Below are 14,660 nucleotides of genomic sequence, written 5' to 3'. Positions count from 1 at the left end.
GGAGCCTCCTCCGCTCCTCTTCCTTCCTCCTTCCTCCAGGCCCCAGCCGCCCTCTCCGGCCTGCCTGCAGAGCAGAGCCCATGCAGAGCCTCTGCTCCCAGCCTCCTTCTCTCCCATCTACTGAACTGAACTGAACTCTGGACCTAAGATGGCTCCCACCTTTTATACCTCCCTCTAAGTGCACCCAGGAACTGCCCTCTCCCTCCTATGCACTACAGGGTTCCCCCTTGCTCAGTGTTCCCTCCCCCCACTTCAGCCAGGTACAGGGACTGTTGTGCTCTACTTGGAGTATATTGGTCGCCTTGCCCCCCGGAAATGTGGTGTAATGCATGCAGGTACCGGGGTCCTGATCCACACTCCATGCTTACCTGGAAGTGAGATATCACACATCTGGATGAGATGCAATACCTCTGTAGCGGCCGAACCCTTGGGGCGCTACACTTATCTGTCAGCACAACACCAGCAGCGCTGAACACACGTTCAGAGAGAACGCTGGCTGTGGGGCATGACAAGATCTCCAAGGCGTCAGTGGTGAGCTCTGGCCATTTATCCAGATTGGAAGCCCAAAAAGAGCAAGGGTCCAGTGACACAGTCATGGCTTCGATGTTCACTTGGAGATACTCCTGTACCATCGTCTCTAGGCGTTGACTATGTGTCTGACTTCTTGTCTCCTGTGGTCTTGCAAAGGATGGGCTAAAAAAGTGGTGAAAGGATTCCGCAAAATTGCTGTTACCAGCAAATACTGTGTTTCTGTTACGGTTTGAGTGCTGAAGACTCGACAGTCCCACGGTTGGCAAGTTAGAACTGAGATTCACTACGTGCACCACTGGTGTTTTGTGGAAAAGCACATGTAAGATTCTGCAACAGTCTCTGCTGATACTCCTGCATGCGTGAATCCCTTTCTATGGCAGGAATTAATTCGGCAAATTTATTTTTGTACCAGGGATCTAAGAGCGTGGCTACCCAGTAGTCAGGATTATTTCGAATTCTGACAACTCGAGGGTCACGTTGCAGGTAGTGCAGCAAGAAGGCACTCAGGTGTCTTGCGCATCCAGGAGCACCAAGTCCCTGTTGTGTTGGTGGTGAGGTAAGAATCATGCTTCCTTCCTCTGCCCTCTCCCCCCAACCTCGCACAACAGAAATGTGATCAAGGTCTCCCTCATCTGATGAGTTTTCCATGTCCATCGCCAGTTCGTCCTCCACTTCTTCCTGGGCTCCTGCACCTTCCTCACTAGTTTGGCTGCTACCATACACCCTGGTTAATCCCTCTCCTCCACCCTCACATGCCTGCCGCCTTGGTGCTGCGGACCGTCTGGACCTTGCAGATATTAGCCCTTCCGCATACAACTCCTCCTCCTCTACTACCTCCACCTCCTCTTGTCTCACCACCTGACTCCGAATTCTGTTTAACATGTGCTCCAGCATGTAAATCACCGGAATAGTCATGCTGATAATGGCATCGTCAGCACTAAACATCTTCGACGCCATTTCAAAACTGTGCAGAAGGGTGCATAGGTCCCTGATCTGAGACCACTCCTCCAGCGTGATTTGCCCCACCTCTGGATCTCGTTGGCCCAGGCTATAAGTCAGAACGTATTGCATCAGGGCAACATGTGCAGAGTTGAATTCCACCATGTTGGCACATCGCATTTTAACCGGTGAAATGGCAGGCCCAACGACTTCTGTAGAGATGTAAGTCGCTGAGCTGTGGGATGCGAACGGCGGAAGTGAGCACACAGCGACCGTGCCCTCTGCAGAAGGCCATCTAGTCCGGGATAGTGGGCTAAAAATTGCTGGACAACCAGGTTCAACTTGTGAGCCATACAAGGCACATGTGTGACATTGCCCCGGCGAAGGGCCGCACCCAGGTTTGCAGCATTGTCGCACACGGCCTTCCCTGGTTTCAGGTCCAGTGGAGACAACCATTCATGAAACTGGTTCTCCACAACTGACCACAACTCCTCAGCTGTGTGACTCACATTTCCCAGACATTTCAAAGTAAAAGCAGCCTGATGACGTTGAGCCCTGCTGCCAGCATAGTAAGGAGGTGTGCAGGATCCCTTCTGCGCAGTTAGAAAGCGGGTGGCATGACCAGACAAGCTTTGGGTGCAGGTGGAGGACCGAGAGGAAGTTGAGGAGGCTGAAGCAGTGGAGGAACTTCGAGATAAAGAGGATTGACGCACAACTCGTGGCGACGGCAAGACTTGGACAGCAGCCCCTTGTCCTGCTGTCACCATAGTTACCCAGTGCCCAGTCAGCGACATGTAACGCCCCTGTCCATGCCTACTCGTCCAAGTGTCTGTGGTGAAATGCACCCTGTCACACACAGAGTTTCTCAAAGAAACGGTAATGTTGTGTGCGACATGCTGGTGGAGCGCAGGCACACCTTTCTTTGAGAAGTAGTGCCGACTGGGCATCTGGTACTGGGGCACTGCGACGGACATAAGGTCTCGAAAATCCTCTGTGTCCACCAGGCGGAAAGGCAGCATTTCTGTAGCCAAGAGCTTGCAGATGGTGAAATTCAACCTCTTAGCTTTCTCATGGCTAGGAGGAAAGGGTCTTTTACTTGTCCACATCTGAGGGACCGAGGGCTGGCTGTTGTGCTTAGACGGGGTTGAGTAGGGTGTCCCCGGCAAACTGACGGTCTGCGAGGAAGATGCAGGCGGAAAAGTTAGATTGCCTTGATCCAAAGGTGGTGCTCTCGATGTCGGAGAGCGCTCAACACCAGCTGGTGTTTCCACTTCCAAATGAAATGATGACCTGCCAATCACACTGGCTGTTGCGGGTAAAGAGGTGGCAGGTCAGCGTCTCAAAACAGGTGTGACTGCTGTCCCCCCAGTCACAGAGGATGAAGAGGCCGCGGTTGCACAAGATGGTGGCAGACGGTGGTTGCCCTGGCCCGCTAGGCCGCATTGTAGCACAGTGAGCTTACCACTGCAACTTATGCTTCATATCCATGTGACGGTTCATGCATGAAGTACTCAAACTATGGATTTTTTGGCCTCTACTTAGCTTTTGGTGACAAATGTTACAGATAACATGAGTTGGGTCATCCTTATCGATCTGAAAAAATGCCCAGGCTATGCAAGGCTTAGAACCCATGCGACCTGAAGAGCCACCACGACTTGTTGTCAGAGGCAGAGTTGTGTTTGAGGATGCAGTTGTTGACGTGCTTCCAGTACTACGTCTCTGTCCAGGAAGGCGCAACCTGACCTCGTCGTCACTAGCATCCTCCTCCACCTCCTTTGCTGACCTCATCGACTGGCTGACTGTGGGTTGACAGTAAGTGGGATCTGCAACCTCATCATCATCACCCTGTGTGTTATCACACCCGTCGTCCTCAGAGCCAACCTCTTCCTGCCCTGACAAAAAACTCAAGTTGTCGCTCCAATCAGGTATTTGAGTCTCATCATCATCTTCCTCATTGTCTCCACCAACAGGAGTTACAGTTTGGGAAAAAGGGTCTACATTATGCTCAGAACCTTCTTCATCTGGTCCTGGATCCGACTCATAAAGATTCTGGGCATCAGTGCAGATCATTTCCTCATCTGGATTCACAGAAGCTCTGGAGCCGAACTCTGATTCCCAGGCTATAGTATGAGTACACAGCTCTGCAGACTCAACCATCTGTTCTACCCCATACTGAGACGAGCAGCTGGAGACTTGGGAGCTGTGAGGAAGAAAGTGCGATTGGGTGACACCTTTGAGGACTGGAGTATTTGTGATGTTGAAGTTGAGGTGGAGGAGAGCCCACTTAAAGGAGCACTTGATATCCGTTGAAGCACCTGCTGTTTTTGTGCCTCATCTGGAATTTGTAGCGATGGGCGTGGCCGTAAGAAAGGGATCGTATCACATTGTCCACTAAAAGAAGTAGACATCTTAGTTTGGCCGGAAGATGGTCTTTCTTCTGCAGATGTTACTGTTGCTTTAACACCTACCCCACGGACACAACCTTTTTTTACCTTCCCAACGCGCCTATTCCCCTTTCCACCAGCAGCAGGCCTTTTGCCACTCATTTTGGTGGTTAACTAATTGACAAGTCTGGAGTTGTTTGCACAAAAAACGATGGATGGAAACCGAGCAGAGCTGAGTAGCCAAATTGTGGTACTAGCCCAAAAGGATTGGCTGGGTTAGAAGCAGTAAAACAATTTTATTAGAAACACAGGTGGTGGAGCTTGGTATAGATGGCATAATAGAATGAGTACCAAACACTGCTACAGGCCCAAAATTGTTTTCCAGGCCCGATGCAGCTAAAAATTATTAGTAATTTAAAAGCTGGTGGAGCTTAGTATAGATGGCCTAACAGAATGAGTAACACACACTGCTAATATGCCCAAAATTATTTTACAGGCAAGATGCAGCTAAAAATTATTAGTAATTTGAAAGCTGGTGGAGCTTGGTATAGATGGCCTAATAGAATGAGTACCACACACTGCTAATATGCCCAAAATTATTTTCCAGGCAAGATGCAGCTAAAAATTATTAGGAATTTGAAACCTGGTGGAGCTTAGTATAAATGGTCTAATAGAATGAGTACCACACACTGCTAATATGCCCAAAATTATTTTACAGGCAAGATGCAGCTAAAAATTATTATTAATTTCAAAGCTGGTGGAGCTTGGTATAGATGTCCTAATACAATAAGTACCACACACTGCTAATATGCCCAAAATTATTTTACATGCAAGATGCAGCTAAAAATTATTAGTAATTTGAAAGCTGGTGGAGCTTAGTATAGATGGCCTAATAGAATGAGTACCACACACTGCTAATATGCCCAAAATTATTTTACAGGCAAGATGCAGCTAAAAATTATTATTACTTTCAAAGCTGGTGGAGTTTGGTATAGATGGCCTAATACAATAAGTACCACACACTGCTACTAAGCCCAAAATTATTTTCCGGGCTAGATGCAGCTAAAAATTATTATTAATTTCAAATCTGGTGGAGCTTGGTATAGATGGCCTAATACAATGAGTATCACACACTGCTACTAAGCCCAAAATTATTTTCTGGGCTAGAGGCAGCTAAAAATTATTATTAATTTCAAAGCTAGTGGAGCTTGGTATAGATGGCCTAATACAATGAGTACCACACACTGCTACTATGCCCAAAATTATTTTCCGGGCTAGATGCAGCTAAAAATTATTATTAATTTCAAAGCTGGCGGAGCTTGGTATAGATGGCCTAACACAATGAGTATCACACGCTGCTACTATGCCCAAAATTATTTTCCGGGCTAGATGCCGCTAAAAATTATTATTAATTTCAAAGCTGGTGGAGCTTGGTATAGATGGCCTAATACAATGTGTACCACACACTGCTACTATGTCCAAAATTATTTTCTGGGCTAGATGCAGCTAAAAATTATTATTAATTTCAAAGCTGGTGGAGCTTGGTATAGATGGCCTAATAGAATGAGTACCACACACTGCTAATATGCCCAAAATTATTTTACAGGCAAGATTCAGCTAAAATTTTTTATTAATTTCAAAGCTGGTGAAGCTTGGTATAGATGGCCTAATACAATGAGTACCACACACTGCTACTAAGCCCAAAATTATTTTCCGGGCTTGATGCAGCTAAAAATTATTATTAATTTCAAAGCTGGTGGAGCTTGGTATAGATGGCCTAATACAATGAGTACCACACACTACTACTATGCCCAAAATTATTTTCCAGGCAAGATGCAGCTAAAAATTATTAGTAATTTCAAAGCTGGTGGAGCTTGGTATAGATGGCCTAATACAATGAGTGCCACACACTGCTACTAAGCCCAAAATTATTTTCCGGGCTAGATGCAGCTAAAAGTTATTATTAATTTCAAAGCTGGTGGAGCTTGGTATAGATGGCCTAATAGATTGAGTACCACACACTGCTACAGGCCCAAAAGGTTTTACTTGGCTAGGTGCAGTAAAAAATTTGTATTACATACACAGGTGGTGTAGCTTGCAACACAGCTAGGCTACTCCACTGACTAACACACACTGCAAGAGGCCCAAAAGGATTTGCTTAGCTAGATTTAGCCAAATGCTGTGAAAAACACAGCACTAAAACAGAGCTGCCTGGCAAAAAGTGATAGGAACTGATGTAACCTAGCCCTCAAACGGGCTGGAATTACAACTAGTCACTGCTCCCAACCTATCTGTCGATTTAAGAGCACAGACCTGCCTGCTAAAAGTGCTACGAACTGCTGTAACCTAGCCCTCAAAAGCGCTGCAATTACAAACTAGTCCCTACTCCCTAAACCTTTCTGTCTATTTAAGAGAAAATTCACTTGCAATTCAGTTACACAATATAGCGCTAACAGCAGCAGCAGTGCCGTCTAACACTCAGCTGCAGCAGTGAGAAAATGGTGGCGATGGGGAAAATGGCTGGGTCTTATAGGGCAAGGACATGTGACATACACAGCCAATGACACATGCCCTTGCTTGTGTGAAAAAAAGCACTTCGCTCCGTGTGTGCGCTGCTGATAGGCTGACAGACTGCACCTCCCCACTGTAAATGCAGGAAAGAGAAAAAAAAATAGAGATCTTCATTATTTCTGCAGAGATCCATCCCATGCCCCTCCCCCCGCCCTGCTGTACACTCAAACTGCGTATTAACATTAATTTTCAGCATTACTGTGAAAAAATCCAGTTACGATTTGGGTGCACGAACAGTTATTGAACATAACCTCGAACAGCCGGGTTTTTTTCAAATCGTTCAGGTTCGTCCTACGGCTCGAACACCACCCAAAACAGCTTGAATTTGAGATTGGCGAACAGTTCGATTCGAACACCGCTCATCTCTAATCAGGAGGCCCTATACCCGCTCACTGGGGAGAGTCCAAAAGTGCGCCCTTCGCCCGGAGTACCCTGGACCGTGCCTGCAGCATCACCAGTAAAGGTACTGAAGCTTACTGTTAGAACCTTGCTGTTAGGTTTTTTTTCCTTTGCTGGTCACATGACCTTGTTGGCCTATTTAATCCTGCTCCGCCCTTCTGGCTTTGCTGGACTTCATTGTATATCTACTTTCTAGCTAGCCTGTGCTCTGTATCCAGCTCTGTTAGTTTGCTTGGTCTACGGACCTCTATGTTCTATCTATTTTGTTTGTTCGTCTGTCTGCTACTATTTCTGTTAGGAGGTGTCCCATATTCCTCCCAGTCCTTAGTACTTGTAGGGATTCCCTCCCCACATCTATAGGTCTCCGTACAGACTAGATTAGGACTTTAGCAGGTCTGATCGCAGGATCAGGTTCCCTGTTACATCGTAGGGATTCAGCTGAGTCCTATAGTAGGGACAGATCTCCTCCCTTTCCTTAGCTTTGGTAGCAGAACATAACAGTAAGTCCAGCCTGCAAATTCTCTAAGGAAAGATTTTTTTTTTTTGTTCCATCATGGTGTCGGTTCAGGATTTGGCTAAACACCTGCAGGGACTCTCTCTGGAAGTGGCCGAGCTCCGTCAGCACGTGAGTAACTGTCCTGGAGCATATTTCTTGGAGCCTAAGGTATGTTTGCCGGATTTATTTTTTGGTGAACATCGAGAATTTTTTTCATTTAAAAATGCTTGCTTATTGTATTTTCGTTTGAGACCCAAGTCCTCTGGGGATGAATCCCAGCGCGTAGGGTTCATAATGTCACTTTTGCGCAAAGAGCCTCAGGAGTGGGCCTTTTCTTTGCAACCTAGTGATACATGCCTCAGATCAGTGGATAGTTTTTTTTCTGCTTTAGGATTATTATATGATGATCCTGACCGTGTGGCATCAGCTGAGACTGAGTTGAGACGTTTAAAACAAGGATCAGGTAATGTGGAAAAATATTGTACTCATTTTCGTCGTTGGTCCACTCAAACAGGGTGGAACGATTCTGCTCTCAAAAGTCTATTTCTTGCTGGGCTCAGTGAAAGGGTTAAAGACCTGCTAATTGCTTATCCTACACCTGAGGATTTGCAACAGGCTATGCAATTAGCTATACGGGTGGATAGAAGACTGCGTGCTAGGGTTAATGAGAGCAAATCCTCTGCTATGTCAGTTTCTGGTTATGATAATGTGTGTACTAACAGTGGTGAGCCGATGGAGTTTGGATCGGTGGCACCTCGCTCTCAAGAAAAAGACCGTCGTTTTTCGGAAGGCTTGTGTTTCTATTGCGGAAAATCTGGTCATTTGATTAAAGGCTGTGAGCTTCGTATGAAGAAAGAAAAAAAAATGGTCAGTCACGCCCGTATTGCCTGTTTAAATTCCAAGGGTATATTTTTAGCTGCTTCCACGATTGCTCAGGAAAAATTAATGGAATTTCGGGTGTTTGTTGATTGCGGGTCTACACTGAATGTAATTGATGGGGGATTCGTGGAAAAACTCAATTTAAAACCTGAACCTTTATCATCCCCCATTGCTGTGGTTTCTGTGGATGGCTCCCCTTTGAAGAATATTACTCTCAAGGTCAGTGAATTTCCTCTCACTATTAATGGTGTTCACCATGAGAAATTGGATTTGGTAGTGTTGAATAACTTGCCTTCTCCAGTAATATTGGGTTTGCCCTGGTTAAAATTTCACAATCCTGTACTGGATTGGTCTACCAGTGAAATTAAATCCTGGAGCCATAAATGTTATGACAAGTGTTGTAACGGGCGTATTGCAGCTTTGGATAGGGGAGAATTGCCTGTTCCTATTCAGGATTTTTGGAGAGTTTTTTCTGAGAAAGAATCGCAGGTTTTGCCTCCCCATAGAGACTATGATTGTTCTATTGAATTTGTCCCTGGAGCGATTCTTCCTAAAAGTCGTTTATTTAACCTTACTATTCCTGAGAGGAAGGCTTTGGAGGAATACATACAGACAAGTTTGGCCGCCGGTCACATTAGGCCCTCTAAGTCTCCTGTGGCGGTTGGATTTTTTTTTGTAAAAAAAAAGGACGGCGGTTTACGTCCTTGTCTGGATTTTCGTGAGATTAACAAAATTACGGTACGCAATCCTTACCCACTGCCATTGATTCCTGATCTGTTTAACCAGTTATTGGGGGCCAAGTGGTTCTCTAAAATTGACCTTAAGGGGGCATACAATCTGTTGCGCATGAAGGAGGGTGATGAATGGAAGACTGCTTTTAACACTCCTGTGGGTCATTTTGAGAATCTGGTTATGCCTTTTGGTCTTACTAATGCTCCTGCATTTTTTCAGAATCTGATTAATGACATCCTTAGACCTTTGATCGGTAAAAATGTGGTTGTGTATTTGGATGACATTTTGATTTATTCGCCAGATCTGGAGTCTCATTGGCGGAGCGTGCGTGAGGTATTACAGTTATTAATGGACAATTCGCTTTTTGCTAAGCTGGAGAAATGTGAGTTCGCTGTACAGAGAATTAGTTTTTTGGGCTACATTATCTCCAGCAAAGGTTTTGAGATGGATCCGGTTAAGGTTCAGGCTGTGCAGGAATGGCCTAGGCCTATTGGTTTGAAATCGATACAGAGGTTTTTGGGTTTCGCCAATTACTATAGAAAATTCATAAAAAAATTTTCTAGTATTGTCAAACCTCTGACTGATCTCACCAGGAAAGGTGCTGATGCGGTTCAGTGGTCTTCTGAGGCCATTGAAGCTTTTGTGTATCTCAAGGAGAGGTTCACCTCTGCTCCCATCCTTATGCAGCCTGATGTTACTAGGCCGTTTTTGGTTGAGGTTGATGCTTCCTCTGTGGGGGTTGGCGCAGTATTGTCTCAGGATAACGGGGATGGATTACATCCCTGTGCCTTTTTTTCAAAAAAATTTTCGGAGACTGAATTGAATTACGATATTGGTAATCGGGAATTATTGGCTATTAAACTCGCATTTGAACACTGGCGCCACTTCTTGGAAGGTGCGGAATTTCCCGTTCAGGTTCTTACGGATCATAAAAATCTGATATATCTTGATGCTGCCAAGCGCCTGAATGCCCGTCAGGCTAGGTGGGCACTGTTTTTCTCGCGGTTTAATTTCTCCGTTACTTACATCCCTGGTACTAAGAATGTTAAGGCGGATGCCTTGTCTCGCAGTTTTTCTCCCATAGTCGGTGCTGAGAAAGAGGAAAACATTTTACAAGAAGGTGTTGTGATAGCTGCTTTAGACTCCGTTTTGGAAGATGAGATTCTTAAAGCACAGGAGAATGCCCCATCTAACACTCCTCATGGGAGGTTGTTTGTGCCTGGGACCTTTAGGAGAGATTTGTTTGTTGAGTGTCACGAATCTCGGTTGGCAGGTCATCCCGGAATCTCTGAGACCAAGAGACTGGTGGGTCGCAGTTTTTGGTGGCCTGGATGGCAGAAGGAAGTCATTAAGTGGGTGCGCCAATGTACTATATGTGCTAGATCTAAGTCCTCACATACTCCTGCTGCGGGGTTACTTTGTCCTTTGGAGGTCCCCAGTGCTCCTTGGACACATTTGGCTATGGACTTTATAACTGACCTTCCCCCCTCTGAGGGTTTTACTGTCATCTGGGTGGTCGTGGACCGTTTTAGCAAGATGTGTCACTTGGTTCCCTTCGTCAAACTGCCCTGCGCTAAAACTCTCACTAAGGCCTTTGTCAAGGAAATTGTCAGACTTCATGGCGTTCCTACTGACATTGTTTCTGATAGGGGTCCTCAGTTCGTGGCTCGTTTTTGGCGTGCCTTTTGTGACAGGTTGGGAATTCATTTGTCGTTTTCGTCCGGATATCATCCTGAATCTAATGGCCAGACAGAAAGGAAAAACCAGGATGTTGAGCAGTTCTTGCGTTGTTTTGTGGCAGACAATCAAGAGGGGTGGTCTGAGTTTCTGCCACTTGCCGAATTTGCTCTGAACAATCATACATCTTCTTCTGCTGGTTGTTCGCCTTTTTTTTGTTGTTCTGGGAGACATCCGTCGTTTGGGTCGTTCTCCAAGTTGGGATCTGCCGTGCCTGAGGAGGAGAATTTTTCCGGTGATTTGGAAAGAGTTTGGACGGATGTGCGTGGTAATCTTCAGGAGGCCAACAGAAAATCTAAAGACTACTTTGATAGGAAACGACAGGAGGTTTTGTTCGCTGTTGGTGACATGGTTTGGTTGTCCTCTAGGAATCTGCGGTTGAGGATTCCTTCTAAGAAATTGGGTCCCAAGTTTGTAGGGCCCTTTAAGGTGCTTCAGGTTGTCAACCAATCTGCTGTTAGGTTGGAGGTTCCTACCTCCTGGAGAATTAATCCGGTCTTTCATGTCTCTCTGTTAAAAAAAGCTGTTGTGTCGGATGGTGACGCCTCTGCCTCTGTTCCTCCGGTGGTGGAGGACGGGGAATATGAAATTTCTCGCATCCTTGACTCTAGACGGTATAGAGGTAGTTTGCAGTATCTTGTGGCCTGGAAAGGTTTCGGACCCGAGGATAACTCTTGGGTGAGGTCAGATGATGTTTCCGCGTCCAGACTTATCAGAGCGTTTCACAGGAGATTTCCTGATAAGCCTGGTCCTAGGGGATCCGGAGGATCCTCTTAGAAGGGGGGGTACTGTTAGAACCTTGCTGTTAGGTTTTTTTTCCTTTGCTGGTCACATGACCTTGTTGGCCTATTTAATCCTGCTCCGCCCTTCTGGCTTTGCTGGACTTCATTGTATATCTACTTTCTAGCTAGCCTGTGCTCTGTATCCAGCTCTGTTAGTTTGCTTGGTCTACGGACCTCTATGTTCTATCTATTTTGTTTGTTCGTCTGTCTGCTACTATTTCTGTTAGGAGGTGTCCCATATTCCTCCCAGTCCTTAGTACTTGTAGGGATTCCCTCCCCACATCTATAGGTCTCCGTACAGACTAGATTAGGACTTTAGCAGGTCTGATCGCAGGATCAGGTTCCCTGTTACATCGTAGGGATTCAGCTGAGTCCTATAGTAGGGACAGATCTCCTCTCTTTCCTTAGCTTTGGTAGCAGAACATAACACTTACCCCCGTGTGAGTGTCCGTCTTTTCTCCAGGACCGTCCTGCCGTCTCTCCCCTGCACCATCCACCATTCACCCCTACACTGCCCTGGAGCCAGCTATACCTGTGGAGAGCTACACCATCCCTGCTGCCGTAACACCAGCTCCAGAGGACTGCTCCGCAGCGGTGGCTCCCCTTATCCGCATTCCACAGGTGGCGTCACGAACTTCCCAAATCCCCTATATATATTACCCTTTTTACTGACCGCCCTGGGTCACGGACCGGGCCAGCCACCGTGATATCCCCGCCATACCGGCATCCATAGGCCCGGCTGCCGAGTACCCCACGGCCGAGGGGGCGCGTCACAGGCAATCCCTGCATATTCACTGGCTCTCTAAAAGTGCCAAACATGCAGGGAGGGGACCCAAGTTCCCGCCCGAGCAACCGGGAAATACTCGCCGAGCTTGTTGAGCACCATGATGCTCGGGCGAGTACCGAGTAGTGGCGAGCACATTTGCTCATCACTAATAAAAATGAAATTCCGGCATTACCCTGTTCCACTGCAAACCCCTGATTCTGATCCACCGGACCAACACCAGATCCTTTGCTAAACCCAACTGGCAGCCTGACACTATCACGTCTGCCTGAATAGCTCCCCAGTAGACATAGGAATGGCCTAACACCCATTCTAATACGAGGTTTCCTGTAAATGAGAATTGAAAATAAGGTTGATAACAACAAAACCTTTAACCCCAACAATGCATAACCAAATAGACTAAGACCCTTACAACATGTGTGGTCTAATATAAGTCCTATATCTGGCAGATTCCCATCGACCTATGCTCTTTACCGCTTGAACCCCCAGACCCCATCGGGCCGCCTCTGTAGCTGCCCCAATATGGAAGGAGTGCGAGGCAAACTCTAATGCATCCAAACCACAGTTAGATAAACTTTGACAAAAAATAGCAATGAATTGATAAACTGACAAAGCAGATACATCCTGCTGCACCAAAAATGAACCTGGTAGAAAACCTCTCATTTCCATAAACGAGGATACCCATCTAACCGGGCATTCAAACAAACCGATCACACCACGGAACTCCACCGTATGACCTCTCCCAACCACGTCAGTCTTCGACCACCTCAAATAACATTGAACTGCTTCGACCGAACATGGCACATCCTGAAATCACAGACCCCCCTGACACTTGACATTCTTGCACACCAACTCACTCAATCGAAAGGCCCCAAAAAAGGTCAACATTAAAGATGCCCCAAGCAAGCGGCATTCATATGTGGCACCCCTGAGGGTTCAGTCGCCACAGAGGTACTGTACCTCACCCAGAGGTGTGGTATCTCCTTCTCTCAGGTAAGGAGGGAGTGCTACCCAGAACCCAACAACCACATTCAACACTACACTGCTCCAGGCCGGCTGGAAGGGCAAGATGCATGTGGGCAGCTCCTGAGCCCTGTCCCTGGCTAGAGTGGGGGGGAACCAGTAGTGGGTGTGGGTGGAGGAAGCAGTTTAAGGGAGCACTTTGACAGTAGATATATAAAGGGAAGCCATCTTAGGGTGGCAGGTCAGTCAGTGAGAGGAGAGAGTGAAGACAGTCTGGGAGCAGAGTCTCGTCAGGAGCTCTGCTCCGCAAGTGGGGCCTAGATATAGAGGCCCAGGAGGGAAGCAGAGGAGAAAGGCTCCGTTCTATTGAAGGGATCCCAGGGGATACGGCGAGTGCAGGACAGCACCCGTACGCCCCGAATCTGAGAAGACAGAGGGATCGTAGGCCACAAGAAGGGAACCGGCCCCTGGACCAGCCGTGTTACTTCAAGTCTCGGCTGGGAAAACCGGAGGCTTATGGCTTATATAGTTCAGTTGTCAGAGCCTCGTTCTAATCTCCGTGAGGGTCAAGCAGTTCCGGGAACTCCAGTTAGACAGGAGGGACTTCAGAGCACCCGAGCGGGACTGAGAGTGGGGAAGCGCAGGGCAGGAGGGAGAAGACCCAGCGTGAAGATGGTCTAGAGAGGAACACAAGAAAGCAGGGTTCCGTCAGGTGCTCCTAAACTACTTGAGGAAGAGCTGAACCCCCGTTCTGGTGAACGCAGCGCGACGTGGGAGGCTGTAAGCTGGACAGTGCAACCTGAGGAACTTAACAACTGTGAGTAAAGACTCGGATGACTGCACCGCACAGCCTCCGTCCATTATTTCCTCTGCGTAATCTTCCCCCCCTGCACTACAACGCCCAGCGCAACCACCAGCACCTACACTGCCCTGGAGCTAGCTCTTCCTGTGAAGAGCCACACCATCCCTGCTGCAGTAACATCAGCTTCAGAGGACTGCTCCGCAGCTGCGGCTCCCTTTAGCCGCATTCCACAGGTGGCGTCATGAACACTTTACAAATCCCCCATAAATAATTCCCCTTTCTGTTGACCACCCTGGGCCACGGACCGCCAGAATCCATAGGCCCGGCTGCCAAGTACCCCACGGCTCTGGGGGTGCGTCACATACTCTGACTTACAAATCTTCCCAACACCCTGCAATAACTGGCCCAAAATTTTAAACTAAACCGGCCGTCACCAATCCCTCTTGTTACAATTCTTCCGGAAGGTTTTCATAGCCTGCTGCACCAAAAACTCTTTTGTACAATCCTTCCAGCCCAACATTTTGAAAAAGAAGGCCAATCCTGCTAGCCTACTGGCCACCACCAAAAAAGTCAAACCCCGTTGAAACGCCCTACCATATACAGCAACAAATAAGGATGATCATCCACTGTTACCTGCTCACCCACCGAATCCATCAAATCC

This window comes from Phyllobates terribilis, unplaced genomic scaffold (assembly GCF_046119375.1).
Source record: "Phyllobates terribilis strain yellow unplaced genomic scaffold, ASM4611937v1 Scaffold_211__1_contigs__length_3443825, whole genome shotgun sequence".
In the NCBI taxonomy this organism is placed as follows: Eukaryota; Metazoa; Chordata; class Amphibia; order Anura; family Dendrobatidae; genus Phyllobates; species Phyllobates terribilis.
This window is presented reverse-complemented; position numbering follows the sequence as displayed.